Consider the following 20,037-nt stretch of genomic DNA (forward strand, 5'->3'; position numbering starts at 1 on the left):
AAGATCAGTGCGCACTGCAGAATTCGTCAGAATGCATTACTGTACAGCACCCTTGATCGATCGACTGACCCACATGGTCGATCGACCAGAGCGCGATTATCAGAAGCTACTGTTCAGAGATACTTAGTCGATCGACTGGGTCTAGTGGTCGATCGACCACCCCTCGACTTTGACGCAAATTAAGAACGAGAATTAGAAGCCCAATTGTAATTAGTTTTTAGGTTTTTGCGTGACATCTCTATAAATAAGACCTCGAACATCAGTTTTGGGAGGCATTCAATAGGGGTTAATCCCGTCTACTGATTTGACATTATTGTTTTAGATTCAATTATAATTAGTTTAGTTTTCAATAAAGTTCTCCTTTTGCAATCGGATTCTTCCTGCCTTTCTTTTATTCGGTATTTCTGCTCTTTATTTCAGTATTATTTCAATTCATTCAGTAGTTAGGTTGTTAGTTTAGATCCTAAACCTTTAATTCAATTGTTGCAAGTTTATAATTCAAGTAGTTTAGTTATGCCTTCGCTATTCATTTTTATCGCTTTATTAGTTGTAGTTAGATTAAATATGCGTAGCTAATTACCCCGTGCTAAGATGCGAGGGGACCTGCGGCGAAGACGATGTAGACTAGTAGACCTGAAGTCGGCCTTTGGTCGATCGACTGGATTAGTCAGTCGATCGACTGGACCAGTTGGTCGATCGACTAGCTTAGCTGGTCGATCGACTGGCGCGCGATAGTTTAGCTTTCGTTTCAATGTTTTAATTGCAATATTTGACAACGAGACCGAGAGGAGACTTGTTAATTACTTAGGAATTGACCGACCCAGAAGATCGAGAGATAGGGAAGGGAAATTGACTAAATTGAAACGACTAAATTTTACTAAGATCGAAAGATAGGTAAAGTTTAGGCATTAGGAATCACTTTTCAGGGCGAGAGCTAGTATTAGTGAGACCTAGGGACCAGTAGCATAGGCTGAGAGGCGCTACTAGTTAAGAATGGACCGAGAGGACTTCTTATTTTCCCACCTATCGTGATTATTCAGACTTACTTAGGAACTCATCGTCGTAGCTGCAGTGAACCGACCGTCTTAGCATTCTTTTTATTATTGTTTACATCTCTTTTTATTACTTGCCTTTTATTTATGCATTTAGACTTAGATATAATCCACTCCAAAACCCTCCCAGAAACTCATAGACTGAAATAAGACAATTAGAACTCCCTACCTCCCTGCGGATCGACCCTGACTGCCACTAGCTTCTGTTAGTAGTATTTAGGTTATAAATATTATTTTTGATACTCACAACGACGGGTATCAGCTTCCCTTATAGATAATTTCCGCCACTTAGATGAGGAAAGTGGCTATTCGTTTTTGTAGATGCATCCATTACTTGTTTTGTGTGCTTTAATGCTTGGATGTATCGCCATTTTGGCAAGCCCCACCTTGCCTTGCAAGAAGGCATCCTACCTCATGGTTGTCTTGTTGTGAGTTGAAGGGGCGGAGTGAGACCCGCTAATTGTCTCACATCGGCTATATTATTAGGATAGTTTAAATAAAGGTCTAGTTCTATTCACCTCTTTACTCGGGACGAGTAAAGGTTCGGTTTGGGGATATTTGATGTCACTCATAATTGCGCACATTTAGTCCCCTAATTGAACCTATTTTGCATACTAATATAGCATTTCATGGCCGTTTAATCCGTCAAATCCTTCCTATTTGGTTTTCCTATTACATTGTATATGTTTTGTAGGAAAGAAGATAATGAGGCGGAATTCCCCATCTCCCGTGCATATTTGGAAACTTTTTGATGATATTGGATGGACTAGTATGAAGAGGAGGCAAGAATGATAACCAATGATGTAGGAATAAAGAGTATATAGAAGGGTCATAGGCTTAAAAGCAAGGATGACGAGAAGGAAGCCATTGCAAGAAGAAATTTCTCGAAAACCAAACCAAGAGTTGGTTTTTTGGCTTTAAAAGTATTCTAGATGAAACGGCGTCGAAAAATCAAGTGGTCTGGGCTTTTGAATCACTCCAATAGGAGTCCGGATGAGGAAATGACGTCCGTTTTACAATCCGAGCTCAAATAGACAAGCTGTTCCGGGATCCGCGCGTCCTGAGACCAATCCGCTCGTCCCAAACTGCTGCGCCATTTTCAGAATAGTCTGTTTGTGGATCCGCGCATCCCGAGCTCAGGATGAGCATCCCAGTCCTAGGATATGCGCATCTCCTTCGAGAGGAGCATTTCCCTACTCAACACTTAGCAATTTTATTTACTAATCTACCCTTGCTTAACCTAATGATGTACCACTATATGTACTCCATTTGTAATAATCAAACGATCAAGCTTTCTTATATTAAATCAACTTTCCTTAGATTAGATTAGGAGTAGATTAGAATAGATTATCCTTTAATCTTTCCACAAAATTACACATTAATCTTTCCTTAATTATTGTCCAAGTTTATTATTGAGTAATTCAAGTTTATTATTGGGTAATTAGAAGATCATTTGGGTTTATTGGGAGATTGACAACCTTCCATCAATCATCAAGTACTTCTATTATTCTTTGCATTATTATTTTGGAATCTTCATAGGTATAATTCTCTTAATCCTTGTTTTAATTATTGTTAATCTTTCTTACTTGTTCATCATATTTTTCCTTGTTAATATGATTGACAACCTTGTTAGCATGTTAAACTTGATAATGAGTGAGTAGTCTCTTAGCTAGGATTAATGGGTAATTAGGGGAAACCAACATGGGGATTGATTCATGCTTAATCTAATATGTTCACATAATTTATTTGCTTTCTTGTTGTGATTTCAACTTATGCACATGTTATGTTTGATGAAATGCGAGCCTATGAATCCTTGCATTTTTTACCCATCACTTATCTTTTCAATGAGACTTGTAAGACATAAACCAACTCGAGTCTCATTAGACCATGTATATAGTTGAATAGGAAGGACTAAGTCAATTTGTTGGTGTTGTACAATCTAATCGATTCGGCTCCGGGACCCAAACCTTCTTAGGGATTGTAAGATATACACTACCTCGATCCCATCACAACAATAAGTGCTTGCATATAATTGAGAACATGTTTTTATTATCAACTCCCATGAATTCCCTATGAACCCATGATATCCTAGCACTTTTAGTCATTTGTTTACATCTTTCCTTTTGTTGCTTGTTTATTGATTTTATTAGATTAGAATCATCAACCTATTACAATTGTGACAACTCCAAGCACGACCATAATTAGATTGAACAATTTGAGTACCCCCCGTCCCATGGATCGACCTCGACTTAACCACTAACTAGTTGTTTGTTGAGAATTATAAATGTGTTTGATTGAGAGCCCCAACGACACTCTCATCACGTCCGTATCAAAATGTCTCTCAAAATGGTCCCATAACTAATGGTCCAGTTACTAACACCAACGTCGTTACACCAAATGATGGCGAAGATACGTCTACTGACCACTTGCTAAAGCAATTACAAAAGACAAAGGCTGATCTTTCAGTCTGGCAACTAGTTGCAAGCTCATTCCCTCATCGCCAAACTTTGCTGCAAGCCTTGGCTAAATTAAACGTGGCACACAACGCTACACCTGATGACGTAGTCAACTTAGTCTTCCAAGATTCAACTAAGCTAAGTAACCCAGTTACTTTCTCGGATGAGGATTTGCCACCTTTTGGCGCTAGTCACAACCTGGCTCTATATATTACTATCATTTGTTTAAAGAAGAATGTGCCAATGACTTTGGTAGATGATGGCTCTGCGGTCAACGTCATACCATTAAAAACGGCATATAAGTTGGGCATGAAAGAGTCGGATTGGACCCCTACTAACCAAGGTGTTCGCGCATACGATGGTACACGACGAAAAGTGGTAGGACTAGTCAATCTCACCGTAGCCACAGGCCGATTGAGCGAAAGGTTAACTTTCAAATAGTGGATATTGAAGCATCATTCAACATACTTCTGGGAAGGCCTTGGATTCACGCTTCCAAAGCGGTAACATCCACCCTCCACCAGAAAATCAAGATTCCACTAGATGGCAAAGTAGTGACTATCACTTCGTTTCCTATTAAGGCAGTGATAGAAAAGATATCAAGCAACCAAGTGGTTACAAATCCAGTATACGAGCTTGGGGGCTTCCATAGCATAAACCTTGTAGAAAGTGAACTGGCACCCTTATACTTCAATCCATATTCCAATCTAGTGGTCAACCACATACTCAAGTCTCGGGATACTTCCAGGAATGCCATTGAATCCTGTCCGAAGAAATACCTTTTCACCTTACAAAGAAGAAAACTCTCAAAGGATACCATTAGGATTGGGATACAAACCCACGAAAGAAGAAGCTCTAGAGATGCTCACACAGTTCCAAAACCGTAAGAACGTGGGAATCCAATTACGACCCTACCTCCCTACCCTAAATGGATACTTCGTTAGAGAAGGAAGTCAAGAATACTTTCATGGGTTCCCCGAACCTTGGCACTACAAAGGAAGGCAACTAGCTGGAATCGAGATCTTTCACGATTGCTAATTCATTCCTTCAGAAACGGTTCCTACCGTCAAGACTCGTCAAGCACCTTGCTTAGACGAACAGGCCGTTAGCCTTCTGTTTGGAGAAGATCGATTTGTTAGAGCTTCACAGGACGAGATCATTACCATGATACTTCAAGACGACCATTTCAACCCTGCCGCGTTAATCACCGAAACCTGTTCAAATCAAGGAAAAGGATGGAGAAAATCGATCAAATGGACAAACAACCAAGGAAGACTCTCCAAGCTCACCACTGGAGAAGAAGAGATGTTCAAAGGAGAACCAGAAGACCACGAATTCAAGTCAGAGTTGGAGTCAGAGTCGGAATCAGAGTCAGAGTCTAGAGAAGTCCCTAGAGAGTCTCCTCCTGTCGTCACTCCCAATCCCCTTGTTTCTCCTAGCATAGTATCAAGTAGTAACAGTAGTTTGGGAAATGTCCCAACAACTATCCCTTTGCCGCCACTGACTACTGAACAGATGGCTTCTTTGTTTCAACTCTTTTCAAAATTTAATATGAATAAATCAGATTCTGCTTACTCTTTGTGTTATTCTGAATGCCATTCTATTTACGATGATAATGAGGATGACCCAGACCCAGATTCCCTCAAACTACCTCCCTACATAGCTAAAGAAATATTACAAGAGGAGGAAGGGGCACCAGTTATAGAGAACACTGAACCCATCAACGTAGGAACCGAACTAGAACCCCAAGAACTTAGGATAGGGACAACCTTAAGCCCGACCGAAAGGGCTGGTTTCATAGACCTCCTGCACGAGTTCAAAGACGTTTTTGCTTGGTCCTACAAAGACATGCCAGGGATCAACAGGATATTGCAGAGCACAAAATTCCAATCAAACCAGGTTTCAAGTCTGTAAAACAGAAGCTTCGTCGAATGAGGATAGAATGGGCTCTTAAGATCAAAGAAGAAGTCGATAAACAATTCAAAGCCGGGTTCATCAAAGTTTCCGAGTATTCAGACTGGGTAGCCAACATAGTACCTGTACCCAAAAAGGATGGGAGAATCCGTGTTTGTGTTGATTTCAGAGACTTGAACAAAGCGAGTCCCAAGGACGACTTTCCTCTACCACATATCGACATATTGGTGGACAATACGGCAGATCACTCGTTATTGTCCTTCATGGATGGGTGCGCGGGATATAATCAGATCAAGATGGCCATAGAGAACATGTATATATAAGACCGCCTTTGTTACTCAATGGGGCACCTATTGCTACATTGTCATGCCGTTCGGATTAATCAATGTTGGAGCTACGTATCAACGCACTGCAACCACGCTCCTACATGACATGATGCATAAAGAAGTAGAGGTGTACGTAGATGATATGATTGTCAAGTCCAAGGATAGAGAGGGGCACATTGATAACCTTCGAAAATTCTTCCTAAGACTACGAAAGTACAACATGAGGCTAAATCCTCAGAAATGCGCATTTGGGGTAACATTAGGCAAGCTTCTGGGATATGTCGTCAGTCAACGGGGAATAGAAATCGACCCTTCCAAAATCAAAGCTCTAATCGAAATGCCACAACCTCAGACATAAAAGGAAGTTAGGGGAGTTTTAGGAAAGGTGCAATATATAAGTCGATTCATATCGAAACTTACCATGATCTGTGAACCAATCTTCAAAAAGCTAAAGAAAACATATCACACCATATGGGATGACGACTGTCAAAAAGCGTTCGACAAAATCAAGGAGATACTAGCCAAACCACCACTGCACATGCCTCCTCAACGAGATCAACCTCTTGGTTTATATCTCACAGTGACCGAAACAGCCATGGGGGATATTCTTGCACAAACAGTCGGAAAAGAAGAGAGAGCTATCTACTACCTTAGTAAGAAGTTCTTGGAGTATGAATGCAAGTACACACCACTCGAAAAGACATGCCTCGCTCTTGTGTCGGCAACAAAGAAGCTACGCCATTACATGCTTAGCTACTCCGTCAACGTATACTCCAAAATGGATCCTATCAAATACCTCTTCGAAAAATCCGTTCTCAACGGACGCTTGGCAAGATGGACCTTAATGCTCTCAGAGTTCGACCTCAAATACGTACCTCTGAAGGTTATAAAAGGGCGCGCCGTCGCCGAGTTCTTCGCAGATAATCCCATCAACGACACCCAAGCAGTAGACACATGGTCATTTCCAGATGAGGATATACTCCAAACCAATGTAGACTCTTGGGACCTTTATTTTGATGGAGCATCAAATCTAATGGGATTTGGAATAGGAGTATTGCTCATTTCTCCTAAAGGTGAGCATACACCACTATCTGTCAAACTCGACTTCGAGGTGACAAATAATGCAGCAGAATACGAAGCTTGCCTCATTGGGCTACAAGCGGCAGTAGGTTTAGGCATCAAGAATCTTCGAGTTCATGGAGATTCATCCTTGATCATAAACCAAATTACGGGATCTTGGAAAATTCGAAGTGAAAGTCTAGCACCCTATCAGGCCAGGATAGACCAAGTTGCCCGATTCTTTGATTAAGTGACTTACCTACATCTACCTCGAGAAGAAAATCAGTTTGCAGACGCTCTTGCAAAACTTGCATCTCTGATTAACATGCCAGACAATATGGTGGAAATGCCTTTATGCATCGAACGACGGTCAGAACCAGCCTATGTGCACCAAATCACAAATAAAGAAGAAAGCCCAGAGGAACCTTGGTTTCAAGCCATTCTAAACTTCAAGCTCAATGGCACCTATCCGCCGGATATGGATAAGAGAGGACAATGTGCTATACGCCTACTCGCCTCTCAATACGTCCTTATGCAAGGAGAATCATATAAAAGAACACCTCTTGGTGTAGTCTTGCGTTGCCTTGATCATTCACAGGCACAGAAAGTGATGGAAGAAGTCCATGATGGAGATTGTGGCCCTCACATGAGTGGACCAATGATGGCAAAGAAAATCACGCGCCTGGGATATTACTGGACCACAATGGAATCCGATTGTATCAAATATGTCAGACATTGTCACAACTGCCAAATCTTCGGGAATGTGCAACACGTCCCTCCTTCACTACTCTACACCATGACATCTCCTTGGCCATTTTCTGCTTGGCGAATCGACATCATCGGGAAGATCACCCCAGCCGGAACAGGAGGTCACTGTTTCATCTTGGTGGCTATCGACTATTTTACCAAATGGGTAGAAGCAGCATCCTACACTAGTCTCACAGCCAAGAACGTGGCAAAGTTCATACAAACCAATATCATCTGTCGATATGGTTGCCCACATGAGATCATCAGTGACAATGGGTCACATTTCCAGGTTGAGACTGAACAATTGCTAGCCAAGTACAAAATCAAACACCACCATTCCTCGCCATACAAACCACAAACTAATGGCGCAGTGGAGGCAGCCAACAAGAATGTTGTCACAATCCTCAAGAAAATGATCGATAATTATCGAGTTTGGCCAAGTAAGATACCATTCGCCTTATGGGGATATCGCACATCCGTTAGGACGCCCACTGGGGCTACTCCTTTCTATTTGACTTACGGCATGGAAGCTGTGCAACCAGTTGAGCTAGAAATCCCATCCTTGCGCATTCTACTCGAAAGTCAAATTCCAGAAGCCGATTGGAAAAGAGATAGATATGAAGAACTCATCATCTTGGATGAACGAAGATTGCGCGCATTACATAATTTGCAAACATATCAAGCACGTATCAAACGAGCCTTCAACAAAAGGGTTAAGCCTAGAAACATCAAAGAAGGAGATTTAGTCCTCAAATCAGTTAGAGCTCTTCTACCTGTCGATCCACGAGGAAAGTTCAAACCCAACTGGGCCGGACCGTTCTTGGTCAAGTCCATACTCCCGGGGGGTGCGGTTAGAATCACAGACCTAGATGGGAACGAATTTGCTAACCCAACCAACCTCGACCAACTAAGACGATATTATGCCTAGAATAGGACAAAAACGCGCCATGCGTAACACCCACGTGCCGCTCATGCGGCACGAAATAAAAACGGCTCCTGGCCCGCTGAAATAAAGCTCATGTCACCTTGCTCTTGCATTTTGACAATTCGTCATCCTCATATCATAAAATTAATCGAATTGTGTTTTAAGAGTAAGTAAAGCTCATGCTCAATTTCTAGTTCACTACAAGCTATTGCTTAAAACAATTATTCTTTTACATTTACTTGAACTACGCGCAAGGGTTTGATTTCATTTTTAAAATGAATACGTAGGCAATCCTTCACAGGATACAACCCATTTTCTTTTTAAATGTAAATAGAAGGACATTTCCATTTGCATTTGAAATTCGACAAGAATAATAAAAGGAAAATCACAATAGTTTCATAACTAATTAATCTTTTATTCATAAATAATAATAATAATAATAATAATAATAATTCGAATAATAATAATAATAATAATAATAATAATAATTATAATAATAATAATAATAATAATAATAATAATAATAATAATAATAATACGTCACATAAATAAAAATGCTAACAACAATAAAAAAGGCTAGGATTCTAAAAACCCTACCACTTATTACAAATAATAATAATAATAAATAATACTACGACTTAGGCTACTCTTCCATCTTTCCCTTGCCTTTGTCATTTTTATCATACTTTTTATCTCGACCACGGGCCGGGCGCTCCTGTGCTATCTCAGATCTAATCACCAAAGGTCTCTCTCGCGGTCTAGCTTTACCATTTCGATCAATCACCATCTCTGCGGCAGGAGAAGTCTTCGGTTTCTTCGACGGATGAACAACTCGGAATCCGGCTTCTTCCTCCCCCTCAGTCAAATTCTTCTGGTTCTCCTTTGCTACCTCACGGATCTTGTAGTCAACAGGCTCACGCTTCCTCAATTTCTCGCGCTCCTCGGGAGTGGTAGCCTTCCTCCACTGCAAATAGGAATCTGATACCCACAATGAACTAACAGAAGAATGTAGGAACCACATGTTCCTCTGAGCCCATTTGAGGGCCCACTCTCTACGACTCTCGGCAATATGTGCCACTGCAGTCTGAGGAACAGTATCAAGCTTAGGAATCCTCTGTTTAAGGCCCACATGCCTCATCAGCCCCTCCGGGAAGACGCATACCATGAATTCCAAGCCAAGAATGCGTACCGATCGAGTAGGGTCTAAAGATGACACTCCAGTAACTGACTTGAGATGCCACCATGGCACAACCCATCTGATCAAGGGACCACCTTCATTCTTCAGCTTGTTCTCCCAATAGTTGCAAACCCAAGTGAAGTCAACCATATAGAGCCTGGTCCTCATCGCAATCGACTGAGCATGGTATCCGGGTACATTAGCTGGGGGCTCGATCAACCGCAGATGCTCCATGAGCCAAACCTACCAAAGACGGGAATTAGTATCCAACCAAAAAAAAGAAGGCAAAGAAAAAAAAAAAGAAAAAAAAAACGGTTGGTATTATACATGGAGGTTCTTACCTGCAAAATGATGGGACTTCCAAAATAAGGAAGCTCGCGGTTGGCTTTCCGGTTATCCAGCCCCAAAATGATTTCTCCTAGGCACAGACAAGCTGGGCTCCTGCGCAACTCCATTTGCTCAATCAAGCTCAAGTAACGAGGATCCCCTCTCATTTCCTTATCAACATGCCCTTGGAGGGCATAACCATGCAGTAGGCAAAACCTGAATGCCCTACGCCTCGCCACATAAGAGATAGAAGGGTCTTCCCTGTTTATAAATCGATCAATAAAATCGAGCATACGGACTCCTTTTGAGGTTACAAGACGCTCAACCTCGGCTTTAGTCAGTCCATGTAAATCTCTAAACTTAATTTTTTACCCTTGAGAGCTAGAGGATATAGCAGGCATATTTTCTGGGTCCCATCCTCCAATCGCAGCAATTTCCTCAGGAAAAGGACAGATATTGTAACACCCCTATATACCGAGGAGCCTTAACTAGACCTTCCTTAGCATATAAAGGCATTACCATCTCGGTTGCCTGAGGTAAGTAATCATCAAAAGTCGATAAAAGAACAATTATAGTTATATTACAAGTGTTACAACCAACTAATAAAATAAAGGTACAACTCGCCAGTTACACATTATCCTATCAGAACTCGTGACGGCACACCCCTGCCAGGACTCCAGCTATCAACCACATCAACACCTGCTAAGACTGACTGCTCACCATAAGGGATCACGGCAGACACATAAACAAACAAGACAACCACACGAGGTCAGTAACTGAGACAAGACACAACATTAACCAACAATAACCATCAACACAATACAAACACAACCAGTCTCACACACACATACCCACTCCAATCAATCTCCGTCACCGACTGTCCACTGGACCAGCCCTGCCAGTGGGGGACCGCAGCCGTTCCCACCTAAGCCCCGCTCATCATACCGAGCGATAACCCTGTCCCATTAATGTGCACATCCCCTCCCGTGGCGGGTTCCACGGAGGGCGAAACTAGGGCGTGAAGCCACTCCCGCAAGTGACTCCACTTAGCCGAGGACGCACCCCGAGAACCAGAGACAAACAATCACAGACAGCTGTAATACAACAACAACCGGCATCCAATATACACCAACCAACTACCACGTATACTCAACTATACGGTCACAACAATAATACAACATCACACAACAACCGACACTCTAGACATTCAACAGAAACTGAGTAAGCGAACCTACCTGTAAGCGACTGCGACGATTCCATATCCATACACGCAATACCCAGCAAACAAGCAACACCTATACACACAATATAATCATCTATCACTACCATTCTAACCCTAAATGAAAAGACAAAGATACGGATGATGATGACAACATACCTACATGAGGAAACCTGGCAAAGGACCGCTACCTGACTCAAGCTATGCACTCCTAGGACACAAGGACCTTCAAAGGCTCCCATGGAAGGTATTTGGTGAAGGGAAGAGGAAGGGGTGACATCTAGGTTTAGAAGAAAGAGGCGGAAATGATATGCGATTTTAGGAAAACACGATTATAAACCCTCGCTGAAAAGACGCTACTCGATCGAGTAACTAACGTACTCGATCGAGTGGCCCCTACTCGATCGAGTATCGAAGCTACTCGATCGAGTAGCCTCTACTCTATCGAGTACCACCCATAACTCAAGACACAAGATAACTTTGGCACGTAACCCTAAGAACCATTACTGCTCCCAAGGTCGGTCAATGCTGGTCAACGGGTCCCTAAAAGGGCGGGTATTACAGATATTGCCTCTAGGGAAGGCAAATACATGGAAATTAGGGTCCCAATATTCGAGACAAGCATCCAAGAATGGTTTTACAACCTTCACCAGTTTCAAACTCAAGATTGACCCCAAATTGAAGGAACCCATATCATGTTTCTCGACGTTCGTAAATTCATTTGTCCAGTCTTTGAGACGGTTTTCTAAGGCATTCATGATTTGTTATTTTTTTCTATGTAATAGGAGAGTTTTATATAATAGACGGAAGAAAGACGGAAGAATTATGTGAATAAAAGCTCCCTCGACGTCTATATTTATACTAAAAGTTGTTTCCTAAAATCCGTCAGAACTGGCAAACTGAGGAAATGGCGCAGCACCTGCTGCGCCTCTTCGAAGGGTCGCAGCTCGTGCTGCGCCTCTTCCTCAGAGGGTTTCTGTGATTTTTCCGTGTTGGATCTTTCCTAATTCCTCTTGATATAATTTCCTATTTCTAATAGGCAATTATTTTGGTAATTCCGTCAAATTACCATATTTTATGTTTCCTATTTTTTCGAGCACGACTTTCGAGACAAAAATGACATTTTCGTCAAATAAGCACACTTACCCATTTCATTTTATTTTCTTTTTTTGGGGGAATCATTTCACTCCCGTTTCACATTTCATTTCAAATTTCACATTTCAAACTTGTACATTTCTTTTTTTTCGTTTTTTTTAGGGGGTAACCCTCCCTACCGTCCGGTCATTTTTAGCAAATTTTTGGGCAAATTTTTTCGCTCATTTCTGAGCAAGTTTTTGCATTTTTTAGGTCTTTTCTTTGTTTTGCGCTAGTTTAAGCCATATGTACAATATGTGTTCTATGTGCAGTTTCTATGTAAATTTCGACAGCATGACGGCGTAAACCGTCATCTACCAAACCTGTTCAAACATCTAACCTGCAGGAACGAACATACAACACAGCATCAAAGGCGCTCAGGCCATCATATATACAACCAAAATGTTATATGTACATCAAACTGAGGGCTCAAGTCCAAAACAAGTTCAAAATGAAGTCCTAAATGTACAAAATGTGTACAGTACAGCCGACGACAGCAACAGAAGCAACAAAAAACAAAGACAACTACTCCTGGTCGCCACCTCGCTCGGTGACCCTGGCCTCGAGAGCGGCAATCTCGGCGTCTCGAACCTCCAACTCCCTCATCAGGCGAGCCGTCTCCTCCTGGTACTGCGCTAGCTAATGCTCCAGGTCGCGCTCCCTCTGCAAATGACAAAGAAATGCCTCATTTCAATCATTTCAAATACAAGAAAACTACAAAATTCAAAATGAAGTAAATGGAAGGTTCATACCTGTCGCCCTCGACCACCAGCAAGTGCCTCAATTGCAGTAGCCCGTAGCCGGTTGGCCACCCTCCACAATGCCACATACCGAGACGACGCCACCTGCATTTCAATAAACAAAGGTTTTCAATAAAATGGACAAATGTATTCTTATACAACAGCAAAAGCCAGCTGAATCGGGGGCTTACCCTCCTAACCAAGTGCTGCCACTCCTCTAGGCCAACATCTGTCACCGCCTCGCCAAAGTCGCGGAGCTCAGAGATCGTCGTCATCTCCGCTGTGTCCGTGTAGTCGAGGGTCTCGGGGTACGCTGGGGGCTCGACGCCCGCCTCCTCAACCTCCTGAAATTCAAATGAATTCTTTATTTGATGATCATTCATCACTTTATCAAGTCAACTCAAATTGGGAAAATGAAGCACTTACCATGACCAGCCAGTACGCCAGCCTCCGGCGAATGAACGCAGAGTACTCCTCACCAGGAAGAAGAAGAGCGTCGCCACCAACGTCTGCCAGGTCAGCCTCCCTCTCAGCGTCAGAAGGCTCCCTACAACATCGTCCGAGGAGGATCGATGGGAACCGTGAAAGTATCACGAGAGCACTGACGAGTCAAGCGCTCGCCCAGATACCACACTAGACCCATCGACGTCCTCAACAGAAACCGACTCGAGCTCCTAGGTCGAAGGACCTCATCTACGAAAGGAGGGGCGTCAAGGTAGTCCACCCAAGGCCTAAGCACCCACTAAGATAGGCAAACAAGAGGTCGTTCTTACGATCGCTTTTAAAGTAGTAATGAATAAACAAATGAAGGAAAAGTGATTAAAAAGTACTTACGTCACTCAACTTCTGGACATTCACGCCCCATCGACAGACATCGTAAGAAGAGCGCTGGCTCTTCCTATGACACATCACCCAATCCCTCACAACGGGATAAGCTCTCGGCCCAGGCTCCGTCCTCTTGGGCGGGAAGCCCAGAAAGTAGGAGTACACCCACGCCTGCAAAACAAGATAATCGATGACGATCTTTCACGATTCGATAAGAAGAAGAAATGATCTTTCATAATACTAATTGAAGGTTCATACCTCCAACAGCAGTCCAGGACCGACAGTAGCAGGAGAAGTCCCCTTCTCCAGCAGCTCAGGATGAACCATGGCCCTCATGTAACGAGTGAGGACCGCAAAGCCAGGAGTGACCCAGTCCCAACGACCTAGGTCACTCAGGTCAGAAAGGAAGGGAAGAAGCTTCGTCGACAGCCTCTCCCCCTTGTCTCCAAGGTAGAGTGAAGATAAGAACCACCAGAGCCAAAGACGAGCCCTCTGCTCCACAGTACAAAGAGGAGGAGCCACCTCTCTCCCGTCCATCGTCACCACCGTCGGGGTCTTACTCGCAAAGTAATCCCTGACGTAGGAGCTCGGCACTAACCCGGGAACCGTAGCAGCACTCGTCGCTAGGTTCCAGCCGATCAGCCTCCTGGCCTCGGCCGAGTCCACCCTCATGGCCGTCGACGGCCACACCACAGCCTCCACTCCACACGGCAGACCAGAAATCATATCGTAGTCCTCCAACGTGACCCCGACCTCGCCAAAAGGCATGTGAAAGGTCGAGCTCATGTCCCAGTACCGAATAAGGAAGGCTCGAATCAGGCAAAGGTTAGCCCGAAGCTTCCTTCCCTTGATCTCCCTCCACGCTCCAACCAATGCTCCGAAAGCTCCAAGCTCGATGATGGCCTGCTCCTCCTCCGACAGTCTCCCGTAAGCCTCCATCATCGTCGTGTAGCCAGAAAAGGACCTCATGTTCCCAGCCTCCTATATCGATTCGACGCAAAGCTAGCTTTAGCTCGAAGTGAAAGAGAAATGAAACGACAAATAAATGAGTAAAGAAAGATGGTGAGAGAGTGAGGAGTTTGAGATTTACCAAGCTCTTCATCGTCCTATAAGACAGGTGACTCTCCGCTGCCCAAATGAGATGTCGGCCATCCCATTTCTCAGCCCACTGGGGTGCCCTAGCTAGCTGGTGACCGCCTCGTCCGACGTTGGCCTGCCTCGGGGCCTCCTCCTCAGCAGCCTCCTCCTCGGCAGCCTCCTCAGCAAACGCCTCCTCTAACACCTCCTCGAAAGTAAGAGAAGGGTTGAAGTCAGTATCCACGTCCATGGGAGCCCTCCCCGACGTATAAGCCACGTCACCTAAAAAATTAGAGTAAATTAGGCCGCGTAAAGTGACGGCGAGCCTCAGTCAAGGTGTTTTCAAGCCTTTCAAGCTCCAAAAATAACTCTTTTCTCGCCATCTTTGGGCATTTCTTTCGAAACCCGATGGCTCATGTGGTAAAATGGGTCAAGTCAAGTCTAAGTTCGAGCCTAGCCATGGGTTTGAGTCGAAATTTTGGCAGCATTTCGCTATAACGGCGATTATGCCCTAGAAAAGTGTCCTGAAAAAGCCGTCACAAATCAAAAGTCCGAAATGGTAGGAAGTTTACCCATCACACAAGGATTCCAAATACCAAATTTCAACACAAATGGGCATTCCTAAGGCCATTTTCGACGCAATTTACGAAACAGCTGAGAAACCGTCTCAATTCTACTCAAATGCTCAATACTCAATGAAAATTCGAAAAGAACACATGGTTATGTTCCTAACATTACAATTATCCATTTTTAATGTCAATTTCACAAGGCAAATTCGTTTGGGGGAAAAGCCCCAAATTTTCGAGTTAATTGGATTGAAAACCCTAATTTTCTCGGCTCAAATTAAGCAAAATGCGGATGTTTAAGCAAGAATAAGACACATACCTCGATTAGTCATGATAAATGCAAGATTTTGATCAAGTTTTGGCGGAATGTTGACGGAATTTGAGAGAGTTTTAAAGGATTTTGTGTTTCATTATTATGAATAAACACGGGTTCTGTCGAGTTTTTACTCAGACATGGACGAACCCAGGAAAAGACGCAGCAGGTGCTGCGCCTCTTCCAAGAGTCGCAGCTCTTGCGGCGCCTCTTCCTCAGCTTCCCTCCAATTCAATTTTCAAAAAAAATCGTTACAAGTTCGTTATTCGTGGGCCCATCTTTGGTGCGCCTCTTCTCCAACACCATATATCGTATATTTGGTCCGTTTGATATTTATTCTTCGTCCGGACCCGTATTTTCAAGCAACTGTGAATTGTCGCAGTACTTTATCAAGACTTCGCTTACAACAACGAGCAGGTTTTCTCCAACGGTGTTTCGACATGCCTCGATTATTTTCCCAGCGAGAGTTCATGACAGCCGATTGTACCTCTCAAGATATGGAGTTCGCTTGAGACCGACGCGAGCAGATTCCCCCAGCAGTTTCTAACGACGTCCTGCTGCCTTCAATATTATATTATACTTTGTTCTCATACCAGTTATCCCGTAGGTTCCCAAACTACCCATGTTCCTACACTTAGCCTTCACCGATAGGATCGCACTCCTTCGAAGTCGCCTTAGTTACCCTTAGGCCGCCTTCTCGCCGATGTTTTCCTTTAGGGTCCCACGCCCCTAGCACAACCTTTACATGTCCTTTAGGTCCTAGCCTTAGCTCTTACGCTTACCCATAGCTCCTACGCGCCTCCGGAAGCATCTCGAGAAAGAAGTCTCAGGTATGGTTTCTTCTTATGGCTGGCGAGCTTCCTTACGTAGTCTAATGGACTTTAAACGACCCTCCCCGATAGTCGACAGACTCTAAAATGTTCCCGGTGACAGGTTCTTGGTTCAGACCCCTTGAGCCGCCTCGCGTCGCCACAGTCGCCAGGTTGTAATCTTCGATTGACCTGATGGCTATACTTTGACTTTCGCCTTGTCCAAGCCTCAGTAAAAGTGGGGGCTCTGTATATACCTCATTTCTGCACCTCCCGCAAGCCACCCGGTGATGATTGGGCTGCATGTTTGGTACACGAAACGATTTATGACAGTTCGTAAGTTTATCGTTAAGTGATAGCTCAAATACTGGTGTCTACCCCTTGGTCGTCATCTACGCGCCGTTACGGTCGTTTTGATAGTAATAAGAGTTCATTTGGAGTCCGGGTCAAAACCCGTCTTTATTTTCTAATAAACCGTTTAAAATGCCGAGTCGGAATGTTCTGGAATATTCCGTATATTTCTATTCCATAATTCTAATCTTTTTAATCTTTTGGCAGAATATATCCCGAAATTATATTTTAAACAATAAGGAAATCGAGATCTACCGCAATTCCATAACAGAAACGCGGAAAATCTTTCTTCCACAGGAGGAAACTCCTGGGGAAAGGACGCAACACCTGCTGCGCCTCTTCCAAGAGCCGCAATGGCTGCTGCGCCTCTTCCCCAGCCCTTTTCTGCGTATTTTAAGATCTTCTCGAGAATTATTTCCAAAGTTTTATCGAAACCCTAATTCCTCCGTGTGATTAGTATAAATAGGGACCTTCGTTCCTCATATTTCTCACGCGAGTGTCCGCCCTTCTCTTCTCCATTTGCATTCGAAGACCGTGCTCTTTGCTTATTGGCGTCTACTGATGTGACCATAATTAGCGCATATTTAGCCCCCGAATTAGCCTTGTTCCCATGCTTTTTAGTGCATATTTGGGTCATTTATTGTCTTTAGTTCTTTGTTTTGCATATTCTTTGAGATTTTGATCCCTAGGTAGGAAAGGAGTAATAATCTTGCATTTTCATGGCAAAACGAGACTAAATTGATTGAATTCAATGACCAAGCATCAAGGAGAGACAAGATTAGAAGGCCTTTGTACATATTATAGTAGTTGGGCAATGACGAGAAAGGATCCTTGCATCCCCGAGGAAATCCCCAAGGATTTTATGAAGAAAAGGGAAGAAAAGAAGAAGAAACAATGCTAAGCTACAATCCGAGCGGATTGCCCTGAATCCGCCCGTCCCCAGCACGAGAATCTTTGCATCTTCCTTCAAAGACGCCCGGGCAGCAGCCACCAAATCCGCCCGTCTTCACCCAAATCCGCCCGTCTTCCCCTGCTACAATCCGCCCGTCCCGACACCAATACGCACGGATTCCAGCCCAGCACGAATCCGTTTCTTCAAGCTTCAAAGAAAGAAGCCCTTCCTTCGAAAAATACCGGCGTCTCCCTGCTCAATCTAAAAAGTGTAATTACTAATTTAGCCCTTAGTTAACCCTAATGCATCCACCTAATTTCCACTATAAATACCCCATTAGTCTAATTAGAAGATTAGGTTCTTCTTATCAATTATTAGAGTAGTTAATATCAATCAAATCTCTCTTTAGTTTTGTAATCAACAATTAATCAAGTTTTAAAACAAGTTTTATTTCCTTAATCTCTCTTTTGTTCATCCTTTATTTTGGGTAATTGAAGATTATTTGGGTTATTATTGGGAGATTGACAACCTCTCAATCAAGCATCAAGTACTTCTTTTATTCTTTGCTTTATTATTGGAATCATTAGTAGGTATAATTCTCTTAATCCCTTTTTAATTATTGTTAATTACTTTCATTTGTTCATCATGTTTCATTTTGTTGGTATGATTGACAACCTTGCTAGCATGATCAACATGATAATGAGTGAGTAGTGACCTAGCTAGGGTTAATGGGTAATTAGGGGAAACCAACATGGGGAATGATTCATGCTTAAATTAATAAGCTTTCATGGTTTATTTGCTTGCTTGTTTTGATCTCAACTCATGCACATGTTATGTTTGATGAAATGTGAGCTTATGAATCCTTGCATTTTTTACCCATCACCTATCTTTTCAATGAGACTTGTAAGACATAAACCAACTCGAGTCTCATTAGACCATGCATGTTGTTGAGTAGGAAAGACTAAGTCGACTTATAGGTATTGTACAATCTAATCGATTCGGCTCCGGGACCCAAACTTTCCTAGGATTGTAAGATATAACCCAACTCAATCCATCACAACAATAATTGCTTGCTTATAATTTGAGAACATGTTTGTATGATCAATTCCCATGATTCCCCTATGACCCCATGACACCCTAGTGCTTTTTATCAATTGTTTACAACCCTTTTAATTCATCTTGCTTATTTATTTTCATTGCTATTTAGTTTAGTGACCTTCTACATCAACCCAAATTGTGACACCCCTAAGACACCACTAGTTGCAATAGAAATCTCATCTCAATTCCCGTCCCTTGGGATCCGACCTTTACTTGCCTCTTTACTAATTGTAGAGTTGTTTGTGAAGTTATAAATTGTGTTTTGATTCGGACGTGACCCAACGACAACATCTATTCAATTGTGAACACGAAACAGACCGATCAAAAATGGCGCCGTTGCCGGGGATGGTGTTAACTTGATTTAGATTTTCCTTATATTGTTATTAGTTGTGTCTTTCTTTGCCTTGGGGAAGTAAAACTCCTCAAGGTTTGTTCTAATTGTTTTCGAGTTGTTTGATATTTTGCATGTCTAGAAGGTCACAAGGTGATTTGTTACCTTTTGATCGTGAAATTGAAAGAACTTTGACAACCAATAGAAGACTTGCTAGAAGGAATTTGAGAGGTATTGGTGAGGTTGTAGATATTCAACCAACTATAGAGTTCATCAACCCTTTTGCAAGAGAAGGTGAGGAGAACCCAACACAAAATACCACACAAAATCAACTCACAATGCCTAAGTTTTCATCACATTCCGTACCCACCGAGGAGAACCTACCCAATGGTACTCCCACACCACAACATCTAACCGGAAATTTTATTGCCAAATCCGCTTTTATCCAATTAGTCGAAAGGAGCCAATTTGGGGGGATGCCTAGTGAAGACCCTCATTCTCATATGGAAACCTTTTGTGACTATTGTGATGCGATTTCTCAAACCGGTGTAACTCAAGACCAAATTCGATGGGTCTTATTTCCTTTTTCTCTAATTGGCACCGCGAAACAATGGTTGAAGGGCCTTGATAAGGCCACTCTCGGAATTGATTCTTGGAAGAAGTTGGCTCTAGCTTTCTACAAAAAATTCTACCCACCGG

Source organism: Silene latifolia, chromosome 9 (assembly GCF_048544455.1).
Source record: "Silene latifolia isolate original U9 population chromosome 9, ASM4854445v1, whole genome shotgun sequence".
Classification (NCBI taxonomy): domain Eukaryota; kingdom Viridiplantae; phylum Streptophyta; class Magnoliopsida; order Caryophyllales; family Caryophyllaceae; genus Silene; species Silene latifolia.